Source organism: Peromyscus maniculatus, chromosome 1 (assembly GCF_049852395.1).
Source record: "Peromyscus maniculatus bairdii isolate BWxNUB_F1_BW_parent chromosome 1, HU_Pman_BW_mat_3.1, whole genome shotgun sequence".
Classification (NCBI taxonomy): Eukaryota; Metazoa; Chordata; class Mammalia; order Rodentia; family Cricetidae; genus Peromyscus; species Peromyscus maniculatus.
The window spans coordinates 81,616,847-81,644,398 of record NC_134852.1 but is presented as its reverse complement, the minus strand read 5'-3'; the positions used below and the strand labels follow the sequence as shown (position 1 = coordinate 81,644,398).

Genomic DNA, 27,552 nt, shown 5'->3' with positions numbered 1-27,552 from the left:
TTCGTGAGCAAAGAACACATTTTTGGATAGTATGCCTTCTGGTGTTCACAGCTCTAGGGAACAGTTGAAATTTTCAATAAAGAAGTTTCTGGCTTTTGTTTGCTTTGAGTCGAAAAGGCTGTGTTAGCCCTAATAATCATCTCTCTTGCCTGTATCTGGGTATTTGGACAATTGAGAAAATATACAAATACCTAGCCACTATCACATGACTCAACAGGCAAAAGTGTGAGACTTACAAGCTCTCCTACAACAGAATCAAACTTTGGCTGTCAACATTACACTGTGGGTCTACACAGCCTGTCCCAAGAGATTCAGGTGGAAGTAGATGACACAGATACCCACTCAGCAAATCATGTTTCAACTCTCTTGTGTTCTGGCTGCTCTGCCCAGGCTATACAATAGAAGCTGGCTTTACTTTTATGATTCTGATATGAACTTCCTGTTGTTGTATCTTAACTGTCCGCCAAAGTCCCTCAATATGATGCATCCTGTTGCAATAGCAGAACCTTTAAGAGATGAGATTTAGCAGACTGCCCCCAAGGGGAATGCTGGCCTAAATCCTTCTCCCAGGTATCTTCCTTCCCAGTCTTGGGATATGTTCTGCCAATACGCTTCCACTCTGGTGTATTGCCTTCCACTGATAGACCAGAACCTTCAAAATTGTGAACCCAATTAGCCTTTTCTGTTTATAAGTTGATTATCTCAGGTATTTTTTTTTTTATAGTCACACAAAGCTGGTAAGCACAGTAGCTGGTACAATTTTTTTCCTACCAGCTTGGAGAAATCTGCTCTCACACAAATGCCTACTACTAGGAATCCAAATAATTTTCCCCCCACAAATTTGTCTGTTTGGTATTCTCAATGCAAGGAGCCCTCATAAACATCAGGGAAGGAAGACCTGTAACTTGGTTACTGAATAATTACAAATATTATTCTTCAATCTTTGATTATATTTACTGGATGCAAAAAAAAATCAGGAAGGAAATTTTAAAAATGCATTAATCATTGAATATAAACTGTAAATACCTAAGTGTTTGGGATTTCCTGTTTAAATAATGGAGTCCAGTTCCTACTTCACAAGCATAGATTTGACCTTGCACATATAGATCCAATCTGTTCTTCATCCAAAGACAAAACAACGAAGTAGCTGGCACTAATTCTATCTCTTGCTGAGAAAGGCAAAGCTGAGAACAAATAGTTAATATTTACCTGTCAGAAAGCAAGCATTGCAGGGCACCGAGCTATTATCTTGGTATAAATCTGAAATTGAAAAAAAAAAAAAAACAGAAATAGAGTGAGTTATAGAGAGAAGATTTTCTCGTATTTACTCTGTCTGGGGAAGATAAAGTACATCCCTGAGCTAGTGTATGTAGAGAAGGGTTGTGGAGGAAGGGACAATTGTTAAAAATAAATGACATTATCAATTTATAAATTCTAAAGTTAAAAATGATTTTCATTTAAAAAAAAATCTAAGATGCAAGGCAATTTCCTTATGTGAATAGTTTGGCTGTTCAAGCAGTCTTGACTTGCGCAAGACCGCCTTTAATAATCGTAGTCAATGAAAAAAATTCCTCCGATGTTGCCAATTTAGTGAGCATAAATTACTGGGAACCTTATATGGAATAAATTATGTTCTTAAGCCTTCTCAGATGCGTAGCCAGTAGAGATTTTTAAAGCAAGAGAACAAAATGCAAAATCTAGCTGGAAGGGGCATTGGTGGCATTTGGAGCCCTCTCTGGATTTGCCTCCTCTCCACCCTGTGAGGGGATTACAGGGCCACATTCCAACCCGAGGCTTCCTTAGCCACATGCAGCTCTTCAGAAACCTGCATGGGGTTTTCTTCTTAGGTCTAAATAGGGTAACAAGGAATATCGAAGTGTTGGTGTGGCAGTGGCAGTGAGGGGAGACAGATGAAGAGCAGGCCCGAGTCACAGAGACGACAAAAACAGACGGTGTCACTGGCTCCAAGCGAACTGTTACCTGACCCCTATGCCCTTGCTGAGAACCATAAACCTGCACCCCTTTCTGTAAAACTATCAACCATCGTAGGTGCAAATCCCAGGTTCTTCTGCATGCAAGGGGAGTTTAACTGATTTGCGGCTTTCCACATTGCTGATGATGAAGTGGTACTTCGGCCGCTGAACTTGATTTCAATTCGGAGATGAGACGCTGTATCCTCTCAAGTGACAGATGGAATTTCTGCTTCAGAATTCATTATAGAAGGCTAAAGACAATGGTGAAGAATTTGAATATACTAGACAAGTCAGCAGATCAAAATATAGTCAGACCACTAAAAGTTAAATAAATTGGAGAATTAAAATTCATTGGGAAGTATATTTTTTTTTTTTTTTTTTTTTTTTTTTTTTTTTTTTTTGGTTTTTCGAGACAGGGTTTCTCTGTGTAGCTTTGCGCCTTTCCTGGAACTCACTTGGTAGCCCAGGCTGGCCTCGAACTCACAAAGATCCGCCTGCCTCTGCCTCCCGAGTGCTGGGATTAAAGGCGTGCGCCACCACCGCCCGGCGGGAAGTATATTTTTATGGAAGTTCCTAGGTTCCCCAATGATCTTAAGTTTCTGTGGGCTGGTGAGATGGCTCAGTGGGTAAGGCATTTGCTTGTCAAGCTGAGTTCAATCCCTGGGACCCACATAGTGGAAGAACAGAACCAACTTCCATTAATTGTCTTCTGACTTTCATAGGTGCCGTGGCATACACACACTGTATAAAGTTCTATGTCATCTTAATTTTCCCTGTCGTCTTTGAGCCACTGAAGTACTCATACCTACTAGAATTCGGCATATGTGCAGCATGCCGACATGTGAATAGAAAATATCATCTCACGGGAAAGATTACGAGCATCTTCAAGAGGGACTGATGCTTCCCACTTTCTTCTACAAGGACTGAGAGAGGTCAGATTTGCCGTTGGCCCAAGTCTAACTATTTCTCATCCTATGCCAAACACATAACAATATATATTGTCTATTGACAGAAAGTCAAGTTTGAAAACAACACACGCTGATTATAATTTGTAAAAATGTGGAATATGAATGAAGAAAATGTTAACATTTCGTCTTTTTATTCAACCTCCTTTATGGTTTAAAGTTGTTTCCATTGGTTCTCTGATAGCCCACCCCGTAGGTGGTGACATCTAGTTTCTGGGAGAGACATTGCCCTACTCTGAAGACTGGGTGGTTAAAGGTCAGTTGTGGCCTCTAGCTAGGATTCTCTCTCTCTCTCTCTCTCTCTCTCTCTCTCTCTCTCTCTCTCTCTCTCTCTCTCTCTCTCTCTCTCTCTCTCTCTCTCATCACTGAGGTGGGGAATGCCTTAAAGGAAGATCGAAGTGGAGAGCAACTTGAGTGTCTTCTGTGGCTAGTGAGGAATAAGGACCCACTGACTGTGAGAATGAACTTTAAAGCCCATCCTACACTTTAGTTAAGTCTCAAAATCATGCCAGCTTGGTGACAGCCTCCTGAGAGATTTTTAAATAGAAACCACTCAGGAAAATTGACTTTACATTTTTGACCTTTAGAAATGATGAGGGAATAAAATGTCTGCTGTTTGAACTTCCTATGTCTTTGGTTAATTTGTAGCAGGAATGGGTAACTAGTAAACCCTTAGGAAGGAACCAATACGGTGCCTGGTACTGATTACAAACGGCACTTACGAAACATTGCTTGAATGTATGAATTAAGACGCATCAGTGCAAAGTTTGATTTACATCCTTCCATAAAGTTCTCTGTTTTGATAGCTGCTTTTAAAGTAGATTCACAAAAGAGTTTTCTGGGGGCAGGATGTCTTTAATTATGAAAAGTTAAGTCAGTTGACACATATTTATTGTTGCCTCTATTTGTCAATGAATCAGTCTCCTCAGCTATGAAATACTTGTGAGCCTAATTGAGCATCTGCCGTGCTTTTGTGAAGGGATATTTATGAGTCTCTCACTTAAGCCTCTCAGACTATAGAGGTTAAAACCCAGATGTTGGATTCAGTAAAGATAGCTGACCAAGGAACGTGGAGAGAATGTTACTTTTAGAGCTGACATGCCCAAGATAGTCCTAGGAATGAAACACTAAAAATATCCATGGCTTATCACAGCACAAGATTGTTCTCATGCACAGAACATATTAAACTTTGGGTGTGCAGGATGATTCTGATCCACATTCCAGCTCAGGGACTGAGGTGAAGGAGATTCAGCCTTCAGTCACTGGACCATTTCATATTACCAATGTTCTCTGTGGTCCTAGCAAGGGAAAACCGCACTGGAGGGTCTCTCTTAGGCAATGACACATGAGCATATCCTGTTGATTCAGACTGCTGCCTGGTCAATCGTAAACTTAAATGGCCTGTGAAAGAGAGTCTAGCTGTGCACGCAGAGAGGTAGGGGAGCTGCATGTCTATGAGCATCAGAGATGGCCACTGTGCTCCACATTGTGTCATGTAATCAACATTGGGCAGATAAGAAAACTGAGGCCTAAAATAAACTGAAAAGTAGTGTATGAAGTAAACCCAAGGTAGAATCTGGGTCTTCTGCTATAAAGTATTACTTCTATTGTTCATTTGAGTTGGGAGGAGTCTCACTATGTAGTATCAGCTGGCCTGGAACTCACGATATAAGCTGTGGTCACCCTCATGCCTCCCAAGTACATTATAGGATTACCAGAGTGCATTATCATGCCTATCTTCTGAGTGTCAATCTGGGGTGATACTTTCTGTTGTTGTTTTGTTGTTGTTGTTTTTACATTCTCAAAAAATGTTAATTTTTGTTGTTGTTGTTGTTATTTTACTTCTTAGTGTGTACAAGTGTGTTTGCCTGGACTGGTGTGTGCAGAAGCCAGAGGTCCATGTCCAATATCTGTCTTTATCATTCTCCATCTTATTTTTGAGGCAAGGTCTCTCACTGAACCCAGAGCTCACTCCCCACTTGGCCGAGACTGGCTGGCCAGCAAGCTCTCAGCATCTCCCTCCCTGTCTCTGCCCCACAGCTTGATACCAAGCTCAGTTTTTACATGGGTGGCAATCTAAACAGAGGTCTTCATGCTCATGCAGCAGGCACTCTATTGTATTCCCAGGCTTTCTACATTCTTATGTTAATAAGAATATAATCCATGTGAATATATGGAAGGTGTGAATTGAGGCTCAACAAATCTCTCCAGTGTTTGGATTCTCTTGGAAACATAGTAAACATTTTGATTTCCTTTGTTGATGAGATGTAGCTAACAATAATACTCAAAACTAGTCATTAGAAGAGTTCCTGTCATACCCTGTGTGCTCTATAGTGCCATCTATCACTAATTATCAAATGACCAAGTAGAGGGAACAACTCTTAAGAATTTGTTATTTCTATTTCCCACTCACAGGAAGCCACTGGGGTGCCAACAGATGATGCAGATAATACATGCAGCATTTCCACAACTGGAAAACCTTTTTAGATTAGCAAGACTAATTTCAGTTGGAGGAAATGGAGCCTCCATAGGGACTGGTACAATAAAAAAAAGAGAGTGAGAGAGAGAACCTGTTAGCTATGTGATACAAAGAACCAGGGGAAGGGCTGTCTGGGCAACTGATGCCACTAGATGTAACTAGAGTTTTCCTGCCTTGCCCACACTCAGGACAAATCTCTGTCACCCACCAGTCCCACAGCTGCTCAGACCCAACCAAGTAAACACAAAGACTTATATTGCTTACAAACTGTATGGCCATGGCAGGCTTCTTGCTAACTGTTCTTATAGCTTAAATTAATCCATTTCCATAAATCTATACTTTGCCACGTGGTTTGTGGCTTACCGGCGTCTTCATACACTGCTTGTCCTGGTGGTGCCTGGCAGTGTCTCCCTTTCACCTTCCTGTTCTTTCTTTTCTCCTCGCTGTTAGTCCCGCCTATACTTCCTGCCTAGCCACTGGCCAATCAGTGTTTTATTTATTGACCAATCAGAGCAACAGATTTGATATACAGACCATCCCACAGCACTTCCCCTGTTTTTTTTTTTTTTTTTTTTCAAAAAGAAAGGTTTTAACTTTTACACATCTCCAAAGCCAGCTTGGTATATTTGGGAATTTGGGCATAGCTTCTCTTACTACTTCCTGCTGGAGGGGGGCGCTGTATCTTATGGGGACATGATTCTGGATATTGGATCATCTGGGTAATGGTGTCATCAGAGACCTTTCAGGTGGTCTTGGCTGGTCAAACCTGATGTATCTTAATCTGGAACAAATCCATAGCCTCTGGCTTTCTGTAGAAACAAAAGCAGAGCCTCTTTTCCAAAGCAACATATCCTTACATCCAAATTTTGAAGTCAAGGTACCTTTAAAATATACATTTTGGCATAACTCAACAGCTTTTGCAATCATGTTTTTCAGTAACAAATATCAAAGAGAACATAATCCAGATTCTCTGTGTGGTATCCATCTTTATGTGGCTTATTTTTTATATTACCTTGAGCCTATTGCTTTAAACTGCAGCCTTTTAAGCCTGAAACGGTGCTGTGGCTGCTGGCTCCACCCACTTCAGCTTCCCAACATGGCCGTGGTATGTTTTCGGCCAGCTCTGGGAGCCATCAATTCTCAGAAATAGTGAGTCTATGCTTCTATCAAAGCAGCGTGTAGCCCAGAAACCTCTTTTTTTGTTTTGTACTAGCAAAGGCTAAATCTACCACACAGCTTAATGTGCCACTTGCAGAGGCCTCATTCCCACCATACTGTAGATCAAGCATGCACACCAGGAACCCGCCATAGTAGCTCAAACTCGCAGGCTGCCACTAACTTGAGAGAAACAACTAGGAACTGTTTTTAGCTCCGTTTTAGAATCTTTTTCTCAGGTTTTAGGTGGAAACTCTTACCAACATGTTGGGCCCCATTTGTAGCTAGAGTTTTCCTGCCTGGCCCACAGTCAGGACAAATCTCTGTCACCCACCAGTCCCACAGCTGCTCAGACCCAACCAAGTAAACACAAAGACTTATATTGCTTACAAACTGTATGGCCATGGCAGGCTTCTTGCTAACTGTTCTTATAGCTTAAATTAATCCATTTCCATAAATCTATGCCTTGCCATGTGGCTCATGGCTTACGGGCATCTTCACATGCTGCTTGTCCTGGTGGTGGCTGGCAGTGTCTCCCTTTCGCCTTCCTGTTCTTTCTTTTCTCCTCTCTGTTAGTCTTGCCTAGCCACTGGCCAATCAGTGTTTTATTTATTGACCAATCAGAGCAACAGATTTGACATACAGACCATCCCACAGCAACTAGGAAATTCCCTTCTTGGTCACCTGTCTCTGTTTTGCTTATGTACTGCCCAATAGTTTCTCCTCAGCTCTCAGTGAAGATGTCTACCAGTATCCCACACAATCTGCCTTCCTTGAAGCTGGAAGGTTTTTCTGGTCCTGCCCAGCCCTGAGGTCCTATAGCCACTTATAAAGTAATTATTTAGAGGCTTAATATTATTTACAAAAGTTAGCTAGCTCTTTCATCTTACATTAGCCCATTTCTATTAATTTATGTTTTGCCATATGGCCATGGGGTTACCGGTCTGTTGGCATCTTGCTTCTCCTTTGGCAGTGGCTGGCACCTGCTCTATGAAGCAGGAACCTGAAGGACCATCTCGCCTTGTTTTATGTATATATAATGGGATGCAGATATATATATATATATATATATATATATATATATATATATATATATATATATAAATCTGATAACTGACATGTGATGATACATAGATTAATAGTTATGGGTTGAGTTAAACTATAAGAGCTAACTCACAAGAGGCCTACCATAGGCCATCCAGTTCGAAATTAATATAAGCCTCTGAGTGATTATTTTATAAACAGCTGCAGGATCATGGGGCTGGGTGGGACCAGGGGGCTGGGCAGGACCAGAGAAACCTTCCGGCTACACTTCCTTGTTTAATATCTTCCTCAATAGCTGCTTCAGACAGTCTACTATTTGCATCTATGGATCTTGATTGCATCACATGCCCAGACTTGGAAAACAACAACAACAACAACAACAACAACAACAACAACAACAACAACTATCATTTTGACTGGTTTGGTTTAGGTCACCTGCCAACAGCTAGAGACAGTAGAATCAACTCCTTTTAAGTCTTTAGGATTGAGAATAGGAAAGGGGGGAAAAGGCTTAAGAGAAAATCAAGGTGATAGTATTACAAACATGGGGGGTGGGTGCTGGATAGGGAAAGATTACAGATGTGTGTTCTAGTACTCAACAACGTGCTTGGCTGCAAAACAAAAACAGGAGTGAAAACAAATTCTTGTAGTCAAGAGCACTCCTTTACGTCATCAAAAGCAGTGAGAGTTCAGATGCTATACACATGTAGAAAAATCTGATAACTGACATTTCTTCAAGTTACCTTGTGACACTACATTTTTCCTATAGCTTTGAACCTGTAATAGAAATAGGTAAAATCTTTTTGTGCTTCAATTTTAAATAGAAAAATAGATGTATAGTCTATAGTCCATAAAGCATAATTTTGTAATATTGTAAATGATCAGTCTTTTTTTTTTCCCTAGGTTTTTCAAGACAGGGTTTTTCTGTGTGATAATTCTGGTTGTCCTAGAACTCACTCTGTATACCACGCTGGCCTCAAACTCACAGAGATCCACCTGCTTCTGCCTCCCGAGTGCTGGGATTAAAGGCATGTGCCACCACCGCCAATCATAATCAGTTTTTTAAAACAAGCAAATATTCAGCTGCTGGCCCATTCTTTAGATGAAAACATTTTTTGCCTGTTTTCTTGTTTGCCTATTTATTTATTTGGTTTTGAACTTGTCAAGTAGCTGAGGATGACATTGAACTGTAGATGCTCCAGCCTCTGCCTCTTGAGTGCTAGGACTATAGGTATGTGCTATGATACTTGAAATAATTTTTAATATCTAGGAAATCCCTGACACTCCTTTCTGCCTAATCTGCAAGCAGATATTATTATAACTACAACTAGGTTTGGGAAGGAAACTTTAGCATGTGTCATATTTTTATGTTGTTGCTAATAACCAGAATGTATGGATATGGGACAGACAACCACATCCTCCACAACAGGCCCATTTGTCTCTGTGGACAAAGTCCACCATTTATATCTCTTAATCATACTGGTTTGGAACTAATCTTTGATTGTTACACAAAAGTGTTCTGTAAATAACAACTAAATTCATGTAATTCCACCAAGAGGCTGTTCTTCTAAATAAATCTTATCAGCTGTTGTTTGTATAGCACATTCCTATTTTCTTACTTCTAGTATGTGAGCTATCTCCCTTGAGTATCTTGAAAACTTTGGAAGGGCAGATAATACTATTTTCTCATATGATAGAAGACAGAATAGAGATTTGGAGAGATGAGGTGACTTCCTCAAACTGGTATGAGCAATAACTAAAGTTGGTCTCTAGGTCCAGATCTCAAATTTTCCTCAAAGTTCCTCAGTGTCTGACTTTGGCAGAGGGCAGTATGGGTGAGCAGAAGATAAGAAAAAGACTTTGCCGTCAAACGACCAAGGCAGGGTTTAGAGCCAGACACTGTTGATTGTTGGCTATGCAGCCTTGGATGGGTTCCTTAATCATTGCACCTCAAATTACTGCTGTGTACTGTTAGAGCATTACGTAGCTCATGAGATTCTAGCATGGTTAAATGAAATCATGCTGGGTTAACCCTCACAGGGGGCTCCAAACAGTGTTCTTGCTTTACATAGGGCACTTATTGCTGCTGTTATCATCATGTATCTGGACATGCAGACTCAACTTGCACTGACAATGAGAAATAAAGAGCTGAATCCCAGGTGTGGATTGTGCTATGCTTCTGTTTCTGCTAATCACATCTTTCAAGCCTGGGTACCATAGGAGGACAGAACACCTTGAGGTGCTGCTTACTTCATTACCTCACCTTCTAATAATGTTTTACCTCATTCTGACCATCCAGCACAAAGACAAGTAGATGCTATATGTACTTTCCTGATTATAGGGTCAAGACTATTTTGCTCATTCTACGAGACAAATAGAAACGCTGCAACTCAATTAACAAAAATTTAAAAAACCCACACAAGTTTATTTGAATCTTTCATTATAAACTAAACACTCCATGGGAATTGTTTCCCTTGTTTTTGCCTAGTTTTGCACTTTTCCTAATTCATACTGCAATTTAGATTTTTCTCAGTTTTAATTTCCCGAAAGACGGAGACTAGTTATTCCCATATAGCTCCAATTTTGGTGCTTTTGTAATGATGGCTTTTAACATAATGGTCAAGACCTCAGTTTCATGTGGCCAGACTCTGATCAGTAGGAGGTCTTGTAGAATAAAAGCAGGCAAACAGGAAAAACACGTCCCAAGGTAGTAGAGCCTGTTCTGGTGATCTTGGTTGTTTCTTTCATTCATGCAGGACCACTGAACAGTACAGAAGTAGAGCTCAATGCAAGAGCAAGGCCAGCTTCCGGACATGGGCAGCTTAAAGTCTCCTGCAGATGCAAAAACGACAACCGAAGATGGCCAGTGAAAGTTGGGTGGCTGTTAGTGGATGCAGGGGAAGTGCCTATCCCAGATTTGGGGAGCTAGCCTTCAAGATGTTGATAGTTAAGCAGAGGATGACTCTATCCAGTTCAGGGTTAGTGGGGAAAGGAAAGAGGCAATTAACCTTAGGCCTAAAAAGGATTCTAGAACAAATGCAGGGAATGACGTTATCTAGGTCATGGAATGGAGTCTTCCATGGCAAACCAGTCAGACAGGAGATCTAAGAAGTGGATGGAGTTGAATTATGAGGCAAATATACAATGAAGACATCTGACTCCTGTGCTCAAATCCATAAAAGCTGGTGTCCCTTTACTGTCCTTGTCTCTCTCGAATAGCCTGGCTTTCTGGAGACTGAGTACAAATCACAATAATGAGGACTTATTATGTGTCAGGCCTGGTGGCAGATGCCTTGTAGTTATTTAAACTTACAATGATTCTATGATGTAGGAGACATGGCTGTGTTCATGCTAACGATGAATGGATGGATGCTGGGTGAGTAAACTGACCGATGTCCTCCATCTCTATAGGAAAATCAAGCTAGTGAGAGCCGGAGCTAGAGCTTGATCATAATGCTCTGGCTCCAGATCGCCCTCTCCATAAAGGTCTTTTGCAGCCAGGAGTCTATTGGTGCTGGAACGACCTCTAGAACTTTCTACACAGTGCTAGGTCGAACATCAAAACTCTCACAGTAGCATTAAGACATCGGACAATATTAGGGCCAGGGAGAAGGCTCAGTGAGCAAAGTGCTTGCTGTGTGAACATGAAGACTTTAGTTTTGATCTTCAGCATCCACATAAAAGCTGGGTGTGGTAGTGCATGTCTGTAAACCCAGTGCCTGGGAGGTGGGACAAGTGGATTTCAGGGGTTCACTCACAAACAAGTCGGGCTGAAATGGTGGCCTTCAAAGTCAGTGACAGAACTCAAATAAGGTGGAGAACTAGCCAAGGAAGGTGCCTAATACTTATCTCTCTGGCTTGTAGACATGTCTTCCAGAACAAGCTCATCAGCACACAAAAGTACACCACACACACACACACACACACACACACACACACACACACCACATGCACACACACACACCACACTACACACACACATTCACCATGCACACATACCACAAGCACACACATACCACAAACACACACCACAATGCAATACCACATACACACACCATACACACATATACCACACACACACCACACAAACACACACACAGAGAAACACACATCACACACACACACCGCATATACACACCACACACACATACCACATACACATATACCCCCCCAACACACACACACACTTATCAGTATCAACTTCTTTTTAGTGGAGATGATCCAGACATTGTTTAAATAAGGCTTACAGAATAAGAATTTATTTCTTTGGGTTTTGAGACAGAGTCTTGTTTTGTAGCCCTGGCTCATCTGGTTACTTGACAATGTAGCTTCAAACTTGTGGCAATCTTTCTTCCTTATCCTTCTGACTGATGAGATTCCAGACATGTGCCATACGCCCAGAGAAAAAAATGTTCTTAAACTCCAAATTTTACTATTACTGAGTCCACATCGTTTGCTCCAAGATGCTTTGAGACATCTTCTGTCTTCTCTTTGACTTTCTCCTCAACATCCATAATAAAACTGGACATGCCATTGTCTCTTAGAGGTGGCAACATTTCCTGGTTCTCAAGAGCTGACAACTTTGCCTTTTCAGAGCTATCATGCTTTTGAGAATTTACTCAAAGACTAGATTTTACCGTGACTTCTTCGGGACTTTATTTTACCGTATTGTAATTTTTAGAGCAAAGTCTCTCTTCTCTGTATACTGTGCACAGTGTTTTACCCCGAATGGAAATGCAGGTGTTGCTTGTGTCTCACGTGCCTTTGCTCTCTCAGAAGTTCATTGGGAGCATGCCTAAGGCACACACAGTGTTGCCTCTCACCCATCTGTAATAGTAGGCAGCGCAGCGGAGCTCTGCAAATGAGTCCCATTTTCAAGAAAGGGAAAAGAGAGAGAGAGAAAGATAAACAGGTGGGAGAAGATAACAGCTTTTTAAAAAAAGGCTGTATCCAAACCTTGATAACTTTATCGGAGGGCTTTCTTACTGACATTCAACATGACAACCTCAAAATTAACGTCGCCTTCCTAATGACATCTGTATTGCACTTGCAGCTTTCTCAGCCTGACTCTACTCTCCCTCGGGAGAGAAATGTCATACTCTGTATTAACTGTTTTCGTATTTGTTAGGTGCACTTCAAGAAGGCTGGCCAGAGAATCAGATTTGAGAAATGCAAATCAGGGCTTGGGATGTGGCTCAGCGGGAGAGGGCTTGTCTTGTACGCACAAGACCCCCGGGCTCAATCCTGAACTCCAACACCGCACAGCAAAACATGAAACACAGCAAAAGATCACCTCTTATCTATATTACCAGGGGATGTTTATGCTACAAAAATGATTTTAGGAAGGTAGTTAATTCCTAGAGTTGATTTTTTTGGTATTGTTTAATTTTTTTGTTTCTGTCAATTAATATTTGGAATCTCGGATCTAGTCATTTGGTACATCCACTGTTCTTCTAGAACTTGTAAGCATGGATCAACAGTCTTTAATTATCCTGATCAACTATGGGGTACATCCTTTTGCTGACCTGCTTATAATCAACTGTGATCTCCTAGAGGCAAGCGAATTGATTGACTCTCTCCTCTCCAATTAGCCACAGGAGTGGATCATACATTATCCTGCCCCATCTGAAAAAAATCCAACTCAGTGATTGATTTTACAGCTGCCTGTGTCTGAAAATTCCTCAGCGTGAATTCCAGCAGGTGAAGAGGTATTTCCTATAACTTGCTTTAAATGTTCTTAGCATTAGTGTCTCCGAGTGGCCTGGTCTCTTATGGGACAACAGAATAAGGATCTGTCAGTTTTATTGCCCAGTACGATTCTTCAATGCCTAAGTAAATCTCCCCTACTGTCTCGTCTGGACTTGGTCATTCTAACTTTTGAAAACTTCTTTCATGGTCTTATCTCTGTGCCATTCATGTCCTGACGCTGTTCTGAGACCAGCCATTCTGAAACCAGTCATCCCTGCACTCTATTCCTTTTTTTTTAAAATTTTTAAATTTTATGTCATTTTATTATTATCATGGATGTGTGTGCATGATCTGTATGTTTGGGTTGGGGAACAACCTTATGGAGTCAGTTCTCTCTGTCTATATTTATTTGGGTTCTGGTGATTGAATTCGCTCCACTATCTCATGGCCCATCCCAAACAGCGAGTTTCTCCAGGGGAGAATGTGAGAGGGAAGACAACATTCCAAATAAACAAGCACCATTTTTCCCTCAGAATGTTTCTGTGTTATGCTTTTTTTGTCTTTATTCTTTTCATTGAAAACAAAGGAAAATATCTCTTTACAAAAATGAGGAAATTCATTGAATGCAAAGGAAAATTTCTTTGAAAGTTTTTTTTTTTTAATTCACTTCATCCTCAGCCAGGTATGGTGGTACACCCCCTAAATCCTGCACTACTGAGACCAAGGCAGATAGATCCCTGAATTGGAGGACACCCTGATCTACAGAATAATTTCCAGGACAGCCAGAACTACATGGAGAAACCTTGTCTCAAAAAACCAAAACAAAACCAAAACTAAATTGCCTTCATCCTCATGTGCAGGGTGACGTGGTCTGTTATAGCATTACATGTCTTAGAATTTCCATGTGTGTGGTGTTGTGAACACAGAAGCCAAGGGCTGGGCCATGTCAAGCAAGTGCCCTAATGCTGATCTGGATTTTCAGCATCTTTCAGGAAATGTGTGTGGGAAATATGCCCAGGGATCTTGGGATTATCTTGGTTTTAATTTCTGCATTCCGTGAGGAGAGTAATAAACCTTCTTTTTAATTAAATAGAATGTTTTTCTATCTTATGAAATAGATGCCTTAGGCATTGCTACTAATGAAGGAATACACACAAATAAAACTTGTAGTCATCCAGAGGCTGCATTTTTTCTACAGGATTTCCCCCAAATAAGTCTTTTCTCTCTTCACCCTCAAATGATATAATTTCTACTGCCTTTCTTTCATTATTTTACATCAGTACCAAGATGGACTCATTATTTACTAGAGAAAACTTTTGTAATATTTTAAACCTTAAATAAAAATTGTGTTTGGACAAAAGCTATTTCACCATTTATTTGATATGTATATGATAGAATCCTGGCACTCTTTCTCTATACACACACATACACACACACACACACACACACACACACACACACACACACATTCACACATATATATGATTTTCTAGTTGTTTTACATATCGGCCACAGATTCCCCTGTCCTCCCTCCTCCAACCCCCCAGCCTTTCCCCCCCAGTCTACCCTCCATTCCCACCTCCTCCAAGGCACGGTCTCCCCTGGAGAGTCATCCCAGCCTGGTAGATTCAGTTGAGGCAGGTCCAAGCCCCTCCTCCCTGCACCAAGGCTGTGGAAAGTGTCTCAGCATAGGCCCTAGGTTTCACAAAGCCAGCTCATGCACCAAGGACAGGTCCTGGTCCCACTGCCTAGTGTCTCCTAAACAGTTCAAGCTCATCAACTGTCTCGCTTACCCAGAGGGCCTGGTCCAGTTCCATGGGGGCTCCTCAGCTATTGGTCCACAGTTCATGTGTTTCCGCTAGCGATTCTTATTTCTTGTTGAGACAATTGGGATTGGAAATACCTGGGACTTTGTGGAGTCAGGGTGTAGAAAAACAACCAATGTACATGTTCACATACAACAAATAAAACCAGAAACGTGGGTCAACCTGAGGGTGTACACTAAGGCAGGGTTGATTTGTGGTTTTACTAATCTTGGAGTTTCTGTGGAGAAAATGGGAAAGAAAGAGAAGGAAGACACTATGTTTAGGGGAAAGACGGCTAGGAAATGGCTCTGTAGTAGCTCTTCCTCTTTCCTCCTTTATTTCCTTTCCTTTTCTTCTTTCCTCCATCCTGTCTGCCTTCCTTTCTTCTTCCAAGAGAGAAGACAGAGAAGATACTACGCATACATATTGGGCTAGACACCAGGACACGTGGGCAGGGCAAGGGTGCTTGAAGAGTAGGACCAGGCAAACAAAAACCAGCTGTGCTTGGTGTTGACCTAGAAAAACGGGAGGAACAGAGAAGGTTTCCTGTGAGAAATAATGTAAGGGCTGTGTGGAAATGAGTCACGGCCACCGGGAGAAGAAAAACAGCAAAAGGAACCCATGCAGAGGAGCTGAAGGAAGTCCAGGAGGTCTGGAGGGCAGGGTTGGAGGTGGAGAGTTCTCCAACAAGGAGAACCAGTTTGTGCTTCAAGGAAAGAAAAAGAACAAAGCCAGCCCCCAGAAAGCCGTGAAGAGCAGAGTGCTGCTCATCCATAGTGGTGGGGTTTTTGCCCTACTTGCTCGAGGGTTGATCCTCAGCACAGGAAATGGGGAGGCTAGGACAAAGAGAGTGTACTTGTTCCTAAATATAATGATTAGAGTGGAAATCATAAAAAAAAAAAAAAACCCTTTTTGAAATAGCTTTAGAATAGAACCTCAAAGGGCATGTTTAAAATTCAGGAACTAAGCTGGAGATGTGGTTCATTTGCCAGAATTCTTCTGTAGTCTGCACAGAACCTTGAGTTCTGTCCCCAGGGCTTCGAGAGACAGGCATGGGAGCATATACCTCTAATGTCAGCACTTGGGAGGTGGACGCTGAAGCTGAGGAGTTGAAGGCCATCCTTCACTACTTAATGAGTTTGAGGTAAGTTCGGGCTACGTGGACCCTGTCTCAATAATTAATTAATTAATTAAGAATTATATGAACTATCTGCATCTGTCTCCTCCTTCCTCAACAAGGACCTAAAAATGTGAGAAGGCAGCCAATGAAAGCAGGCTGCGGCCGGTAGAGGCTGCTGTGCAGTGAACTGGCATGCGAGCCGACCTTACAGGCATGCAGGAGTTGCTCACCGAGGCACCTTCCCTTCAACTTCAACGCTCATCACTTTGAGATCCCACAGAAAACACTTTCCAGATATCCCATGCTTTTGTTTTTAGTACTGGGAGTTGAGCCCAGTGCCTTGTGCATGCTAGGCAAGAGTTCTACCACAAAGATCCTATCTCTAGTTCTCAGCCTTAACACTGTAGCACAGGCTGGTCTTGAACTGGCACTCCCTCTGGCCCCCACACCCAAAGGCTGTAATCATGTGCATGTGACATGTTCCTGGCTCAGACACTTAGCACTTTTAATGTCAGCTCTCAAAAGAAAATCCTTTCTTCCCTTTCTGTTTTCTTTCTTTCTCTTTTTTTTTTTTTGGTGGTGGTAGTAGGGTAAGTAAAAAAAAAAAAAACATACAAATAAAATACTAAGCAATTTGAGATTCCACACCCCACAGAGTCATTCTTTTGACAATAAGAGGGATTTAAAGGTTGAGCTCATATTTCTTCTGCTTGTCTTCCAATTGGCTCAGAATGTTAATTTCAAACTCCTATTGTACTGGAGGTAAAAGCCCCACACTTCTTCCGTGTGTGTGTGTGTGTGTGTGTGTGTGTGTGTGTGTGTGTGTGTGCGCGTGCACATCTGACATCTGCATACACACACACACACACACACACACACACACACACACACACACACAGCAGAGTTGAAACAAGTCCACAGCAACTGGGTCTGTAGTAGGAAACGTCTATTGGAAAATGCCTCCTCAGTCAGGCTGAGATGTGTCAGGCTGAGGTCTGACTCACTGTCCACAAAGAACACAGTGTGAGCCACACCCTCCTCCCAAAGCATTCTGAATCTTGCAGGATCAATTCAACTCCTCACCTTCACACTTTCCTAGGCTTATCTGTTGATGGGATTATCCATGTTCGTTGAACTTCGGTGTATTTATTTATTTATTTATTTTTGGCTTGGCCTAACAGAGGAATGGTTAGGAGAGATACTGAAACATACATACTGTCTTTTTCCAAATGTGTGAATATATTCTCCTACCCCGGCATGATAGCACTGGCCTGTAATCCTAACTCTCAGAAGGTAAGGACTGCAGATTCAAGGCCAGCCTGGCATAGGTAGTGGGACCCTTTTGAAGGGGAGGGCAGAGACAGGTGGATCCCTGGAGCTCATTGGCCAGATAGCCTAGCCATCTCTAGGTCCAGTGAAAAGACCCTGTCTCAGAAAAATGTGGGTTGAAGATGACATCTGCCATTGACCCTTAGCCTTCCCATACATGTGAACACACACCACATGAGTATTTGCATAAAACACACATATTCATTTTTTAAAATGGAAAGAATGAAAAAGAAAAAAAGCATCTATTCTAAAACTTGATAGGGGGAATCAGTGTAAGATCCAGGGTTCTCACACAGATTTTCCAATCTTTTCTTTTAGTTTAACCTATTGGTTTTTAATGGTCTACAGCCATTCCACATCTTTTTAATAGCTCAGGAATCCAATCCAAAGCTCAAGGAACAGATGACTTGTGCCAAGTTACGAAGTAGTCATAGCTCAGCTACATGCGTACAGTGTAGTGACAGACACATGCTCTGGATGCGGAATAGGAAGTGCTATATTCCACCATGTCCTCATGCTTCAGGGAGATATTATCTCCTCATTTCCTTACATCTGCCCTCTGCCTTTGTAACCCTTCCCCCAAATCACAATCAAAAGTAGAACCAAAAATCACCCCCCCCCAAAAAAAATAGAAAAAAAGAAAAAAAAAAGGAATCTTGCTGTGGAAACTGTAGTGTGGCCCATTGAGTTACACAGTGTACCCTTTAGTCTGTTCATATTGACTTGCAAGGGTTCATTGCCACGAGTCATTGGTCTGGCTCAGGACCTCTGGTGTCTGCTACACCACTGATAATGGGCTCTCCCTGGGGCTCCCCTTGGATATCGTGTTGTTATCTTGTGTCTAGAGATCCTGCTGTTTTGGATCTGTAGGCTCGTCTCCTTTACATGCGCCAACAGTTTGTTCATAGATTCAGTGGATGTTGAGCCACTCATAGGCCTGGTTCTGGGCCTGGGTGGTACCTGGGTTGGTCAGCTCGCCAGCTTTCCCTCACCGTCACTACCAAAGGCAAGCTCTCCAGCACTGCCTTGGCTAGGCTAGTTCACTTGCAGCTTACAGCAAGGAGTAGGGACAGTTCCCCTGCTCTCAGGTCTTCAGATCCAGGCCCTGCATACATCATCAGGGCCAGCTCTATTGAAACTGATATTATTTTTTTTTTTTACTAAACTATAATACTATATATTTTAATGAGCACAGGCTCTGGATAAAATGAACATTCTTTTATGTATGTTTTAAGAAGCTAATCTGGGCTGATGAGATGGCTCATTGGGTAAAGGCATGTGCCATATTTGGTGACTTGAGTTTGAACCCCAGAACTCGCAAGGTAGGACCATTAACACCATCAAGTTGTCCTCTCTCCCCACAGGAGTACCCCAGCTCTCACTGTCCTCCCCTCCCAACAGATAGATGTAAAAGGAAGGAGATAATATTCTACACTGAGGGGCTGTTTTGTTTGCAAGGACATTCTACAGGACAACAAATTTAACTGGACAGCTGTGTTTGGGGACTTTCCTTGTATAGGTCTTGTGATTTTGGGGCAGGGAATCCTGTTTACCTACATACTGACACATTCTCCAGAACTCCTCACGGGGTCTCCTCTGGAGAGTTCCTCAACACAGAATTAAATGGATGCTCCAGTGTAGTTGGGGACATCAGAGGATGTAGAAATACCCAGTTATAGCATCTGTGCCTGGACTTTGCTCTGGACCTCTTTTCTGCCTATTTCCTGTTTTAAGATAGAGGAATATTCCATAATGGGACTAGTCAACTTAGAATAGCAACAAAGGCAAGAACCTTCAATAACAAGCCAGACTGAACATTTACTATACTCGAGAAACTCTGATAAGCACTGTTCAGTAACCAATACAGCAGGCATGAGGCATATTCCTGCTAGACTCTCTATTTTAAATAAGGAAATTGTGGCTCAGAGGAACAGAGATCAGAGGGGTAGAGCTTAAGTAAAGGATCTGATTCTAGATTTCATGTTCAAGCTCATCAGGCTGGATCAGACAGTATAAAATTATTTTAGAAAAACAGAGATGTTTCCCTAAGCCCTTGTGCATCCAAAGCACATTTAGAGTATGAGACTTACTTTTCTTTCCGTTCTTTCTTTTGATCTTCATTTCTTTTTTACCAATCACCCATTCCTTTTTTTTTTTTTTTTTTTTTTTTTTTGTAGATTCTGGTCTCACTCCATGGAACTCACTATGTTGCTCAGGTTGACCTCAAACTTGCAGTAATCCTCCCGTCTCTGTCTCCTAAGTGTTGGGATTACAGGCCTATGTCACCTTGCCCAGCCTCACAACACTTTACAAGCCATATACCAGGAAACATCGTGGAGACACCAGTGGGGCAGGGGGGATGAACAAGAGAGAACCGGTTCATTCCAGTTCCCTCTATTCTCCTTCACAGAGGAAGGACATGGGCTGGACAGTTTGGAAACCTGGCTATTGCTATCCTTTTGGTAGAGTTACGTCTCCTGTCAGATTCCGTTTGTCTACAATTCTGTCAGAATTCTGAGCTCTACTGGCAGATTTTAGTCTTATAGTTTCTCAAAAATATTCGGATCTAAATAGGGCCTTAGTCTTGTGTTTTAGTGATCGGGAGAGGATTCTGACAGTGACTGCTGCCTTGTGGCCTTTACCCCACCTAAGCTATTGGGTTTCATTGTTTACTCTTAGTTAAAAAAATTCCATATGTTCTGACCTCGTGACACTTAAACCCTGCTCATGCAGCTAAAACAAGAAGACTGGTTATTTGATATCATGACGCCACATCAGCTGGTACACACTGGAACAGCTCAGTCCCACTGGCACATTAACACTGCAGAGAGAGCCATGGATTATTAATTAGGAATGCACAGGAGAGAATTTGTCTTTCCTTTGCTAATTTCCAATACAAACCTAATCCCGAGAAGCTATAGTTACTGTGTATTTATTTTTCACTGTTAGCATCTTTTGTTATATCATCATGTAATAACTGCCCAAAGAAATTTAAAAGGAAATCACCACATGGATTGCTTACTATGGCTCTCTTCCCGCCTTCCTGCAGAGACATCTGAGGAGAGAAAAGGCAGCAGAGTTACTCAGGCCCTGAGGGTGAGGAGTCTGCTCACATGAGGGAATGCCAGTCAGCCTGCGTGCTAGCAGAGCAGGCTTTGGCAGGCCACCAGAGAGAGGGTATTTCACAACTCAGGCCCTGCCCCAGATGATTCCGAGCCAAGAAGCTACAAGTAAGAACCAGGGCTGAGAGTACAAGAAGGAAGTTTATTTCATGGACCAAAACCTCGAAGGAGGAAGCAATTTCGCTTGACTTCCATTCCCAGTTCGGGTTTCCTTTTATTTATTTATTTTTTTTAGCTGTCTTGTACTTTGATTTTTCCTCATCAGACTTCAACAGCACATTTAATTATCCTGTATTTGCTGTTTCCGAATGCACTGCTGGACAAATTTATCCCTATGGGTTGTGCTGGCTACTTGGTGGGAGAAGGTTATCAGGTAATAAGACACTAAATGACTAACGTTTATTGAGCACTTACTTATACCAAGTCTTTTGCTAGGATCTTCATGGGACTTCTTAGGTAATGCTTGGGATCCTAGTGTTTGGGTGCTAATACCAAGCCTAATCAGAGCCGAGAAAACCTAACGTGGAAAGGTTTGTAATTCTCCAGAGGTCACAGAGTAAGCAGGTCTCAAAGCTGAAGGAGAAGCCCTGTGGCCAATCAAGTCACTCTCTTATCCAAATCCAGGCTGCTCTTGTCTCAGTGTGTTGCAGGGCAGAGGTGTGTGTGTGTGTGTGTGTGTGTGTGTGTGTGTGTGTGTGTGTGTGTGTGTGTGTGTGTGCTGTATCGGCAGGATCTGGTTCTTCACCTTTTGGAAATGCCTGCTGTGTTACTGTGCTTCTTTAAGCCATCCAAAAGGGCACCAGATCAGAAGGCAGTTTGACAATCCAATGCCTAAGTGAACACACTATGAACATATGATCCAGCAGTCACACTCTCGTCCTTTACGACGACAATGTTGAAAACTTACGCTTCCAGGAAATCTTTGTGCTCAAATGATTTACAGTAGCTATCATGGTTTAAGTCTGAAATGTCTCCCACAGGCTCATCGCCCAGCTAGTGGTGCGATCTGGGGTGGGGGAATGGGACATTTGAGAGGTGGGGTCTAACTGGTAGAAGTAGGTCACTAAAGGGTGGACTTGGAAAGTTTTACCCACCCTCAGCCCCCACACCCCTGCTTCCTGTCCCACTGCGGTGGGAACAGCCTCCAGCACCTGATCTCAAAGCTTGGGCTGAACCATCACAGTGGGGACCCCCCCCCCCACCTCACCACAGGGACTGAAGGCTCTGAAACTCTGAACCAGAATAAACCCAAGGAGTTTCTGTCACATATTTGCCACAGTGACGAGAGAGGTAACTGCACCACGATGTTCTCCTTAATTGCTGGAACCCAGACCCAGCTAAAGTGGGTTCAAGCAGGTGAGCGGACAGACTGCGTCAGTCCAGACAGAGGGATGTTCATCAATAAAAAGAAATGAGCCTTCAAGCCATGGGTAGACACAGAGTAAATTTAAAGGCACGGTGCCAAGTGAAAGAAGCCGACCAGAAAAGGCTGCACAGCGTACAACTCCCACACAAAAAGAGAGCAACTGTCGGGATGAGAAAAACACCAGTTATCTCCATGGGTTGGGGGAAAGACAGGTAAACAGGCAGAGAGCACAGGGGACTGACTGGGAAGGACGGAACAACTCTGTATGTTGCAGTAATGACACATATGTGTTATTGAAGCCTTGTGAAAAACCTAGAGATCCTACCACACCAACAGTGAACCCAAATGTAAGTATAGGAATTTCTCACTTTGGGTAGTGGTGCACACCTTTAATCTCAGCACTTGGGAGGCAGAGGCAAGCAGATCTCTGTGAGTTTGAAGTCAGCCTAATTTACAAAGTGAGTTCCAGGACAGGCAGGGCTACACAGAGAAAACCTTTCTTGAAATTTTTTTTTTCCTCAACAACAATATATAATGCCACATAGAAAATATTTGAAATATACTTTCTAACACTTTAGGACTTTGAATTTAGATAATTTGTAAATGTTGTGTGTATAGTACACACTACTTACATATGGAAAAATGAACTTACATGAAAAAAGAATTAAGATTACACTGAATTATGATAATGTATATTTTCCAGTAACCAGTTTGAAATAATATTTAAATTTTGTGACACACACATATGTCATGATGTTGTCATTATAAAAATGTATTATACCAAAGCGAGATATACATATTAAGAGAAGCTGGGAGGGGATATATGCAACCTCTCTATACTTCCCATTCAAGCTTTCTACCTACTTAAAACTGTACACACGCGTGTGCGCGCGCGCACACACACACACACACACACACACACACACACACACACTGGGATGAAACCTATGGGCCTAAGGTCTCAAACATGCTAAGTATACACATTCAGTTCTCATTAATTTTTTGAAATATAGCATTGGTAAGCATGGGATGAGGAGGGGTGAAGAGGTAGGACCAGCAGAATATTTTCTTTTCCCTTTTTACTTTTCTGTGTTTCTACTGCTTATTCAAAACAAATTAGTTTTGAAAAGTAAGTATCTCTATTACATATTCATAGTACACTAAAAATATTAAAGCCATGTGGCTGGGGGTGTGGTTCAGTGGTAGAATACATGTTCAGCATGTGTAAGGTCCTGAGTTCAATATACAGAACCCAAACAAAACAAAGCAAACCACTACAAAAGGAAGAACCCCCAACTTGGGGGATGACCCTGAGGCTGTACTCTCATGTGGGACCTATTTTTAATGGTGAACTCCTGGTGTCCTGTGGTCCTGTTACATTAGGAACACCTTGCTGAGGAATGGCCCACTTGGTTAGGAGGCGGGGGGGGGCCTGCTCAAGTAGGTCAGGTTGTTTTATTCCCATCTCCATGGTGTCTCTCCCTACCATACACAGCATCACATGTTTCCCTTTGTTCCTCCCTCTGAAGTGCCAGCTCTGGATGTCTAGTTTGCATCCAGAGGTCACCGAGTTGAAACAGTGCTTGAGAAGAGGAGCAGACTGGCAGGACACAAAGCAGGGGAGAAGGGGAAAGTGCAGAGGAAGAGAGGAAGAGAGGAGGGAGAGACGATGAAAACAATTGGGATGGATCAAGCGGGAAGCTCGTCCAGCTTCCGGTGAAAAGCCAGGTCTTGGTAAACGGGTCTTGAAAAAGAAAGGTTGCCATCAGGTTTTCCAGCAAAGGACAGAGCTGGAATTTTGCTGGATCTTCTCCATGTCAACCTTGGAAGGAACACTGCACAAAGAGACCAGTTCCTATCAGCCACCATTTTCTGCTTCCCCTCTTACCAGGTCTGGTAGACACATTAATCATTCAGGGTGTCCATCTGCGTTCCTGTCATCTGGGCTGCTCCCTATGGTCAGAAAAGCAGCTGACAGGCAAATGCCAGACACTTGGCTGCTTGGGTCGTGAGTGGTGACTGGAAAGAGGAGTTACTTCTCTTTGCGTACATTTTAATGTTCTCTGAATGCAATTTACTCTCACAGAATGCGACACTTAATGCTCAGAAAGAATGGAGCAAAGTCAATTCCATTTGGCTTTCTTGCTGAACTAATACAGCAGAAGTTTTAAATATCATTGGGCAATATTCACACACACACACACACACACACACACACACACACACACACACACACACACACACATTTGATTCAATTGGTAGTTATTTGAACACTTTGGTTTTCACCTAATCAATTAATGGATATTTGGTTTTAAATACAGAACTTCAGAGTTAGCATGACCAGAGTTCCTCCTGGGTCCTAGCACTTCTCGACTTCATAATAAGCTGCCACCAAACCTTCAACACAAGAGTATTTGAAAGGCACGTATCCAAACCATAGCCAGAGGACAACTGTGAACTTTGATATATGAGGACGTTTACTAAGATTTGGAGTACTAATATCAATGTGAATTTTTGTTTAGGATATATGGAACTTCCCAGACAGTTCCCCACAAAATTGAATTATTGGTTCAATGTGACATTCTTAAAGAACCAGCAGTGCTGGGCTCTTTCCAGATGATGTAAACATTTGCAGGTACTGGAGGCTGGAGGCGGCCGGCTTCAGCATTCCTTCAGCATTTGAGTCTGTGAATGATGCCAACATCTGTCTTTGAAAGCGCACCTAGAAAGTTTTGGTCCCATTTCTAGAAGTGAATCACTGATATCAGAGAGTAAATAATATATTCCAACTTGCTGCATTCCCCCTCAGATTTTAAGACACATCTTTGGGTCAGCATAGCATGTGAAGTTTGTGTGTATATGTGTGTATGGTACATGTGTGTGGTATGTGCAGAGGCTAATGTGTGTATATGTGTGTAAGGTACATGTGTATAGCATGTGCACGTCATGAGGAGGCTAAAGGACGGTCTTGGGTGTTCTGCTCTGTTACTCCCCTCCTTATCCTTTTGTGGGTTTCTCACTGAACCTGGAGCTAGGCCGGCAAGTGCCAGTGTCCTCACTGTAGCTAACTTCTTTGTTTTTCAAATGCTTTGGGACTCAGTACTTCCACTTCACAGAGGAAGATAATGCCATCTAGGGAGGGTCCACCTCCACTGTTTTTACTGTAGCTGTCATGAGCAGCAGCAATAACTATACTTGCTTTGCTTTTGGAAAATGTGACTTCAAGAATCCTTGAATAAATTTATAAATTCAAAACTACCAACATTCTCATGCTAGAGAATTAATTGTGTACTCAAGGTTATAGAGAAGTTCTTATGAAGCACACAAGTTAGCCTTATCAGGCCTTCGGATAAAGGAGAAGACCTATATTTGACTTCTGACTGGAAGACTAATGTTTTTAAATTTTGAACATCTATACTTTTTTTTTTTTTTTGATACAAGGTCTCATCGTGTAGCTCTGGCCCTGAGCTCACTGTTTAGACCAGGATGACTTTGAACTCACAGAGATCCACCTGCCTATTCCTCCCAAGTGCTGGGATTAAAGGTGTGTGCTACAGTGCCCAGCGAACATTCTTAACAACTATAGACAGGTGCTGGCAAGATGGTTCAGTGGATTAAGAGGCCTGTGACTAAGCTTAACAAGTTGTTTGATCCTTGGAAACCTACATGGTGTAAGAGAGAAACAACACCCACAAATTGTCCTCTGACCTACACATGCTTATTGTGACTGTGCACATGTGTGTACACACACACACTCTCTCTCTCTCACACACACACATAAATAAATAAATGTAATAAAAATACTGTGGGCATCCAGAAAAAAAGTGTCAACAATTATGTGCATATATTTCAGGGTCAACACAGGGTTACTTCAGTTCTTTAGTCAATCAAAGCAGTTTATAATATTGTTAACAACACTTTTCAAATTAAAACAGCCTTAACTTATGTGATAGGAGAAGTGTGATAATAAGAGTATGCCGGGGGGCTGGAGAGATTGCTCGGCACTTTGTTCTTGAAGAGGACCTGAGTTTGGTTCCCTGTACCCATATGGCATCTCACAACCACCTGTATTCTAGTTCCTATATTCTGATGCCCTCTTTTGGCCTCTATGGGCACCTGTACACATGTACCACATACACATTACACACAGGCAATGAAACAAATATTTTTATATGGCTATCAAATTAACTGGATGTGGTGGTACATACCTTTAATCTTAGTTCTCAGCTGGTGGAGGCAGGAAGACCAGGAGTTCAAGGCCAGATTCAGCTGTTACAGTGAGGTTGAAACCAGCCAGGGGAGACCCTATCCTAAGCAATATAGCAAAACAAAACATAAACATAAATGAATGATAACAAGATACTGGATCCTGAGGTACGATAGTATTGTTTTCCGTATGCACAACCACCATACTGTGTGTTAACCCCAGAAGCAATTGGATTGCAAGAGTTATGAGCACAAATGATAGGGGACTTGGAAACTTCCCTAAGTCCAGAAGTCACCCTTAGCTAGTATGTGATAATGTAAGATGATAGCCACTGATGACAAAGGGAATCTTCTTACTTGAATCCAGTATTCCCAGGTGTGGTCCTCAGTGGCCATGTTCTCACACTCAATATTTAAACACATCCAGTTCACTCAAGGGGATTAAAAATAAGGACACTGCCTCTGAGAAAGAAAAGATGAGTGGAAATGTGGCTGGCTCACTGAACAAAGCCCGCACGAACCTTTGGCTCGATTAGTTTTATTTGTTGAGGTTGATAGGAGCATCCCGTGGAGGATGCAGTGACTCTCCTCTGTGCACTTAGAGCACAGTGAGCTTCCGGGGACGTGCCACTGCATATGGCGCCTCTTGGAACCAAAGGGCTGCAGCCCCTTTATGCTTCATGGACCTGTATCAATCTTTCTGCCCAGCATCTCCACATCTCCTCCCTACCTACTCACATATGCACTGTCATCATGGGAGAGATGGAAGTTTATTCTGCATAAACAATTTGTCCGTTGGCCGCTCTCTGAGTCTGCCAACCAGGTTGCCAATTCCAGTGTCGACACCTGTCCATTTGGAACAGGAACGAAAACAGCCACTCATTTCCTAGACACCATCAAACACCCTGTCTGCGAACAACAGCTCTCCCTTAACTGCAATATGGGCAAGACATGAATGGGTCACGCAGACAGATAATTGCTGATCAGATCCTCCAAGTCTCACAATGTCCTTGAAATTGAAACTTTCATATGCCCTTGGTACAGTGCAGTTTGGGGAGAGCCACCCTTTTAGGACTGTGTCGTGAGCAGCTGAGACTTCGTCTTTGCTATAGAATGGAACGTCATTACCAAACCTTGCTAATGAGAGGATAAAGCTAATGGGTATTTTCAGGTGGCTTTCGAAAATGACGTTCTCCTTGTGGAGATAGCAAGAAAAATGATGTCCAACCACATTACAGTTGGGTTCTGGAAAATATGCATGCTTTCATATAGGATCAAGGATATCTCTACTCTCTCTCTC

General features: G+C 42.3%; 1 long non-coding RNA gene across 2 annotated transcripts in view; it reads left to right on the top strand.

The window, feature by feature from the left end:
• LOC121829496 (uncharacterized) overlaps positions 1 to 27,552 on the top strand; it is a 234,256-nt gene that overhangs the window by 19,898 nt on the left and 186,806 nt on the right. Inside the window, exons 3-5 of one of the 2 annotated variants that reach the window (XR_013042373.1) lie at positions 2,696 to 2,905; positions 13,208 to 13,324; positions 16,102 to 17,000. The exons of the other annotated variant lie outside the window; for it this stretch is intronic. This is a non-coding gene — a long non-coding RNA (uncharacterized LOC121829496). Of the gene's footprint in view, positions 1 to 2,695; positions 2,906 to 13,207; positions 13,325 to 16,101; positions 17,001 to 27,552 lie in introns of those variants that run through there. 2 annotated transcript variants of the gene reach the window in all.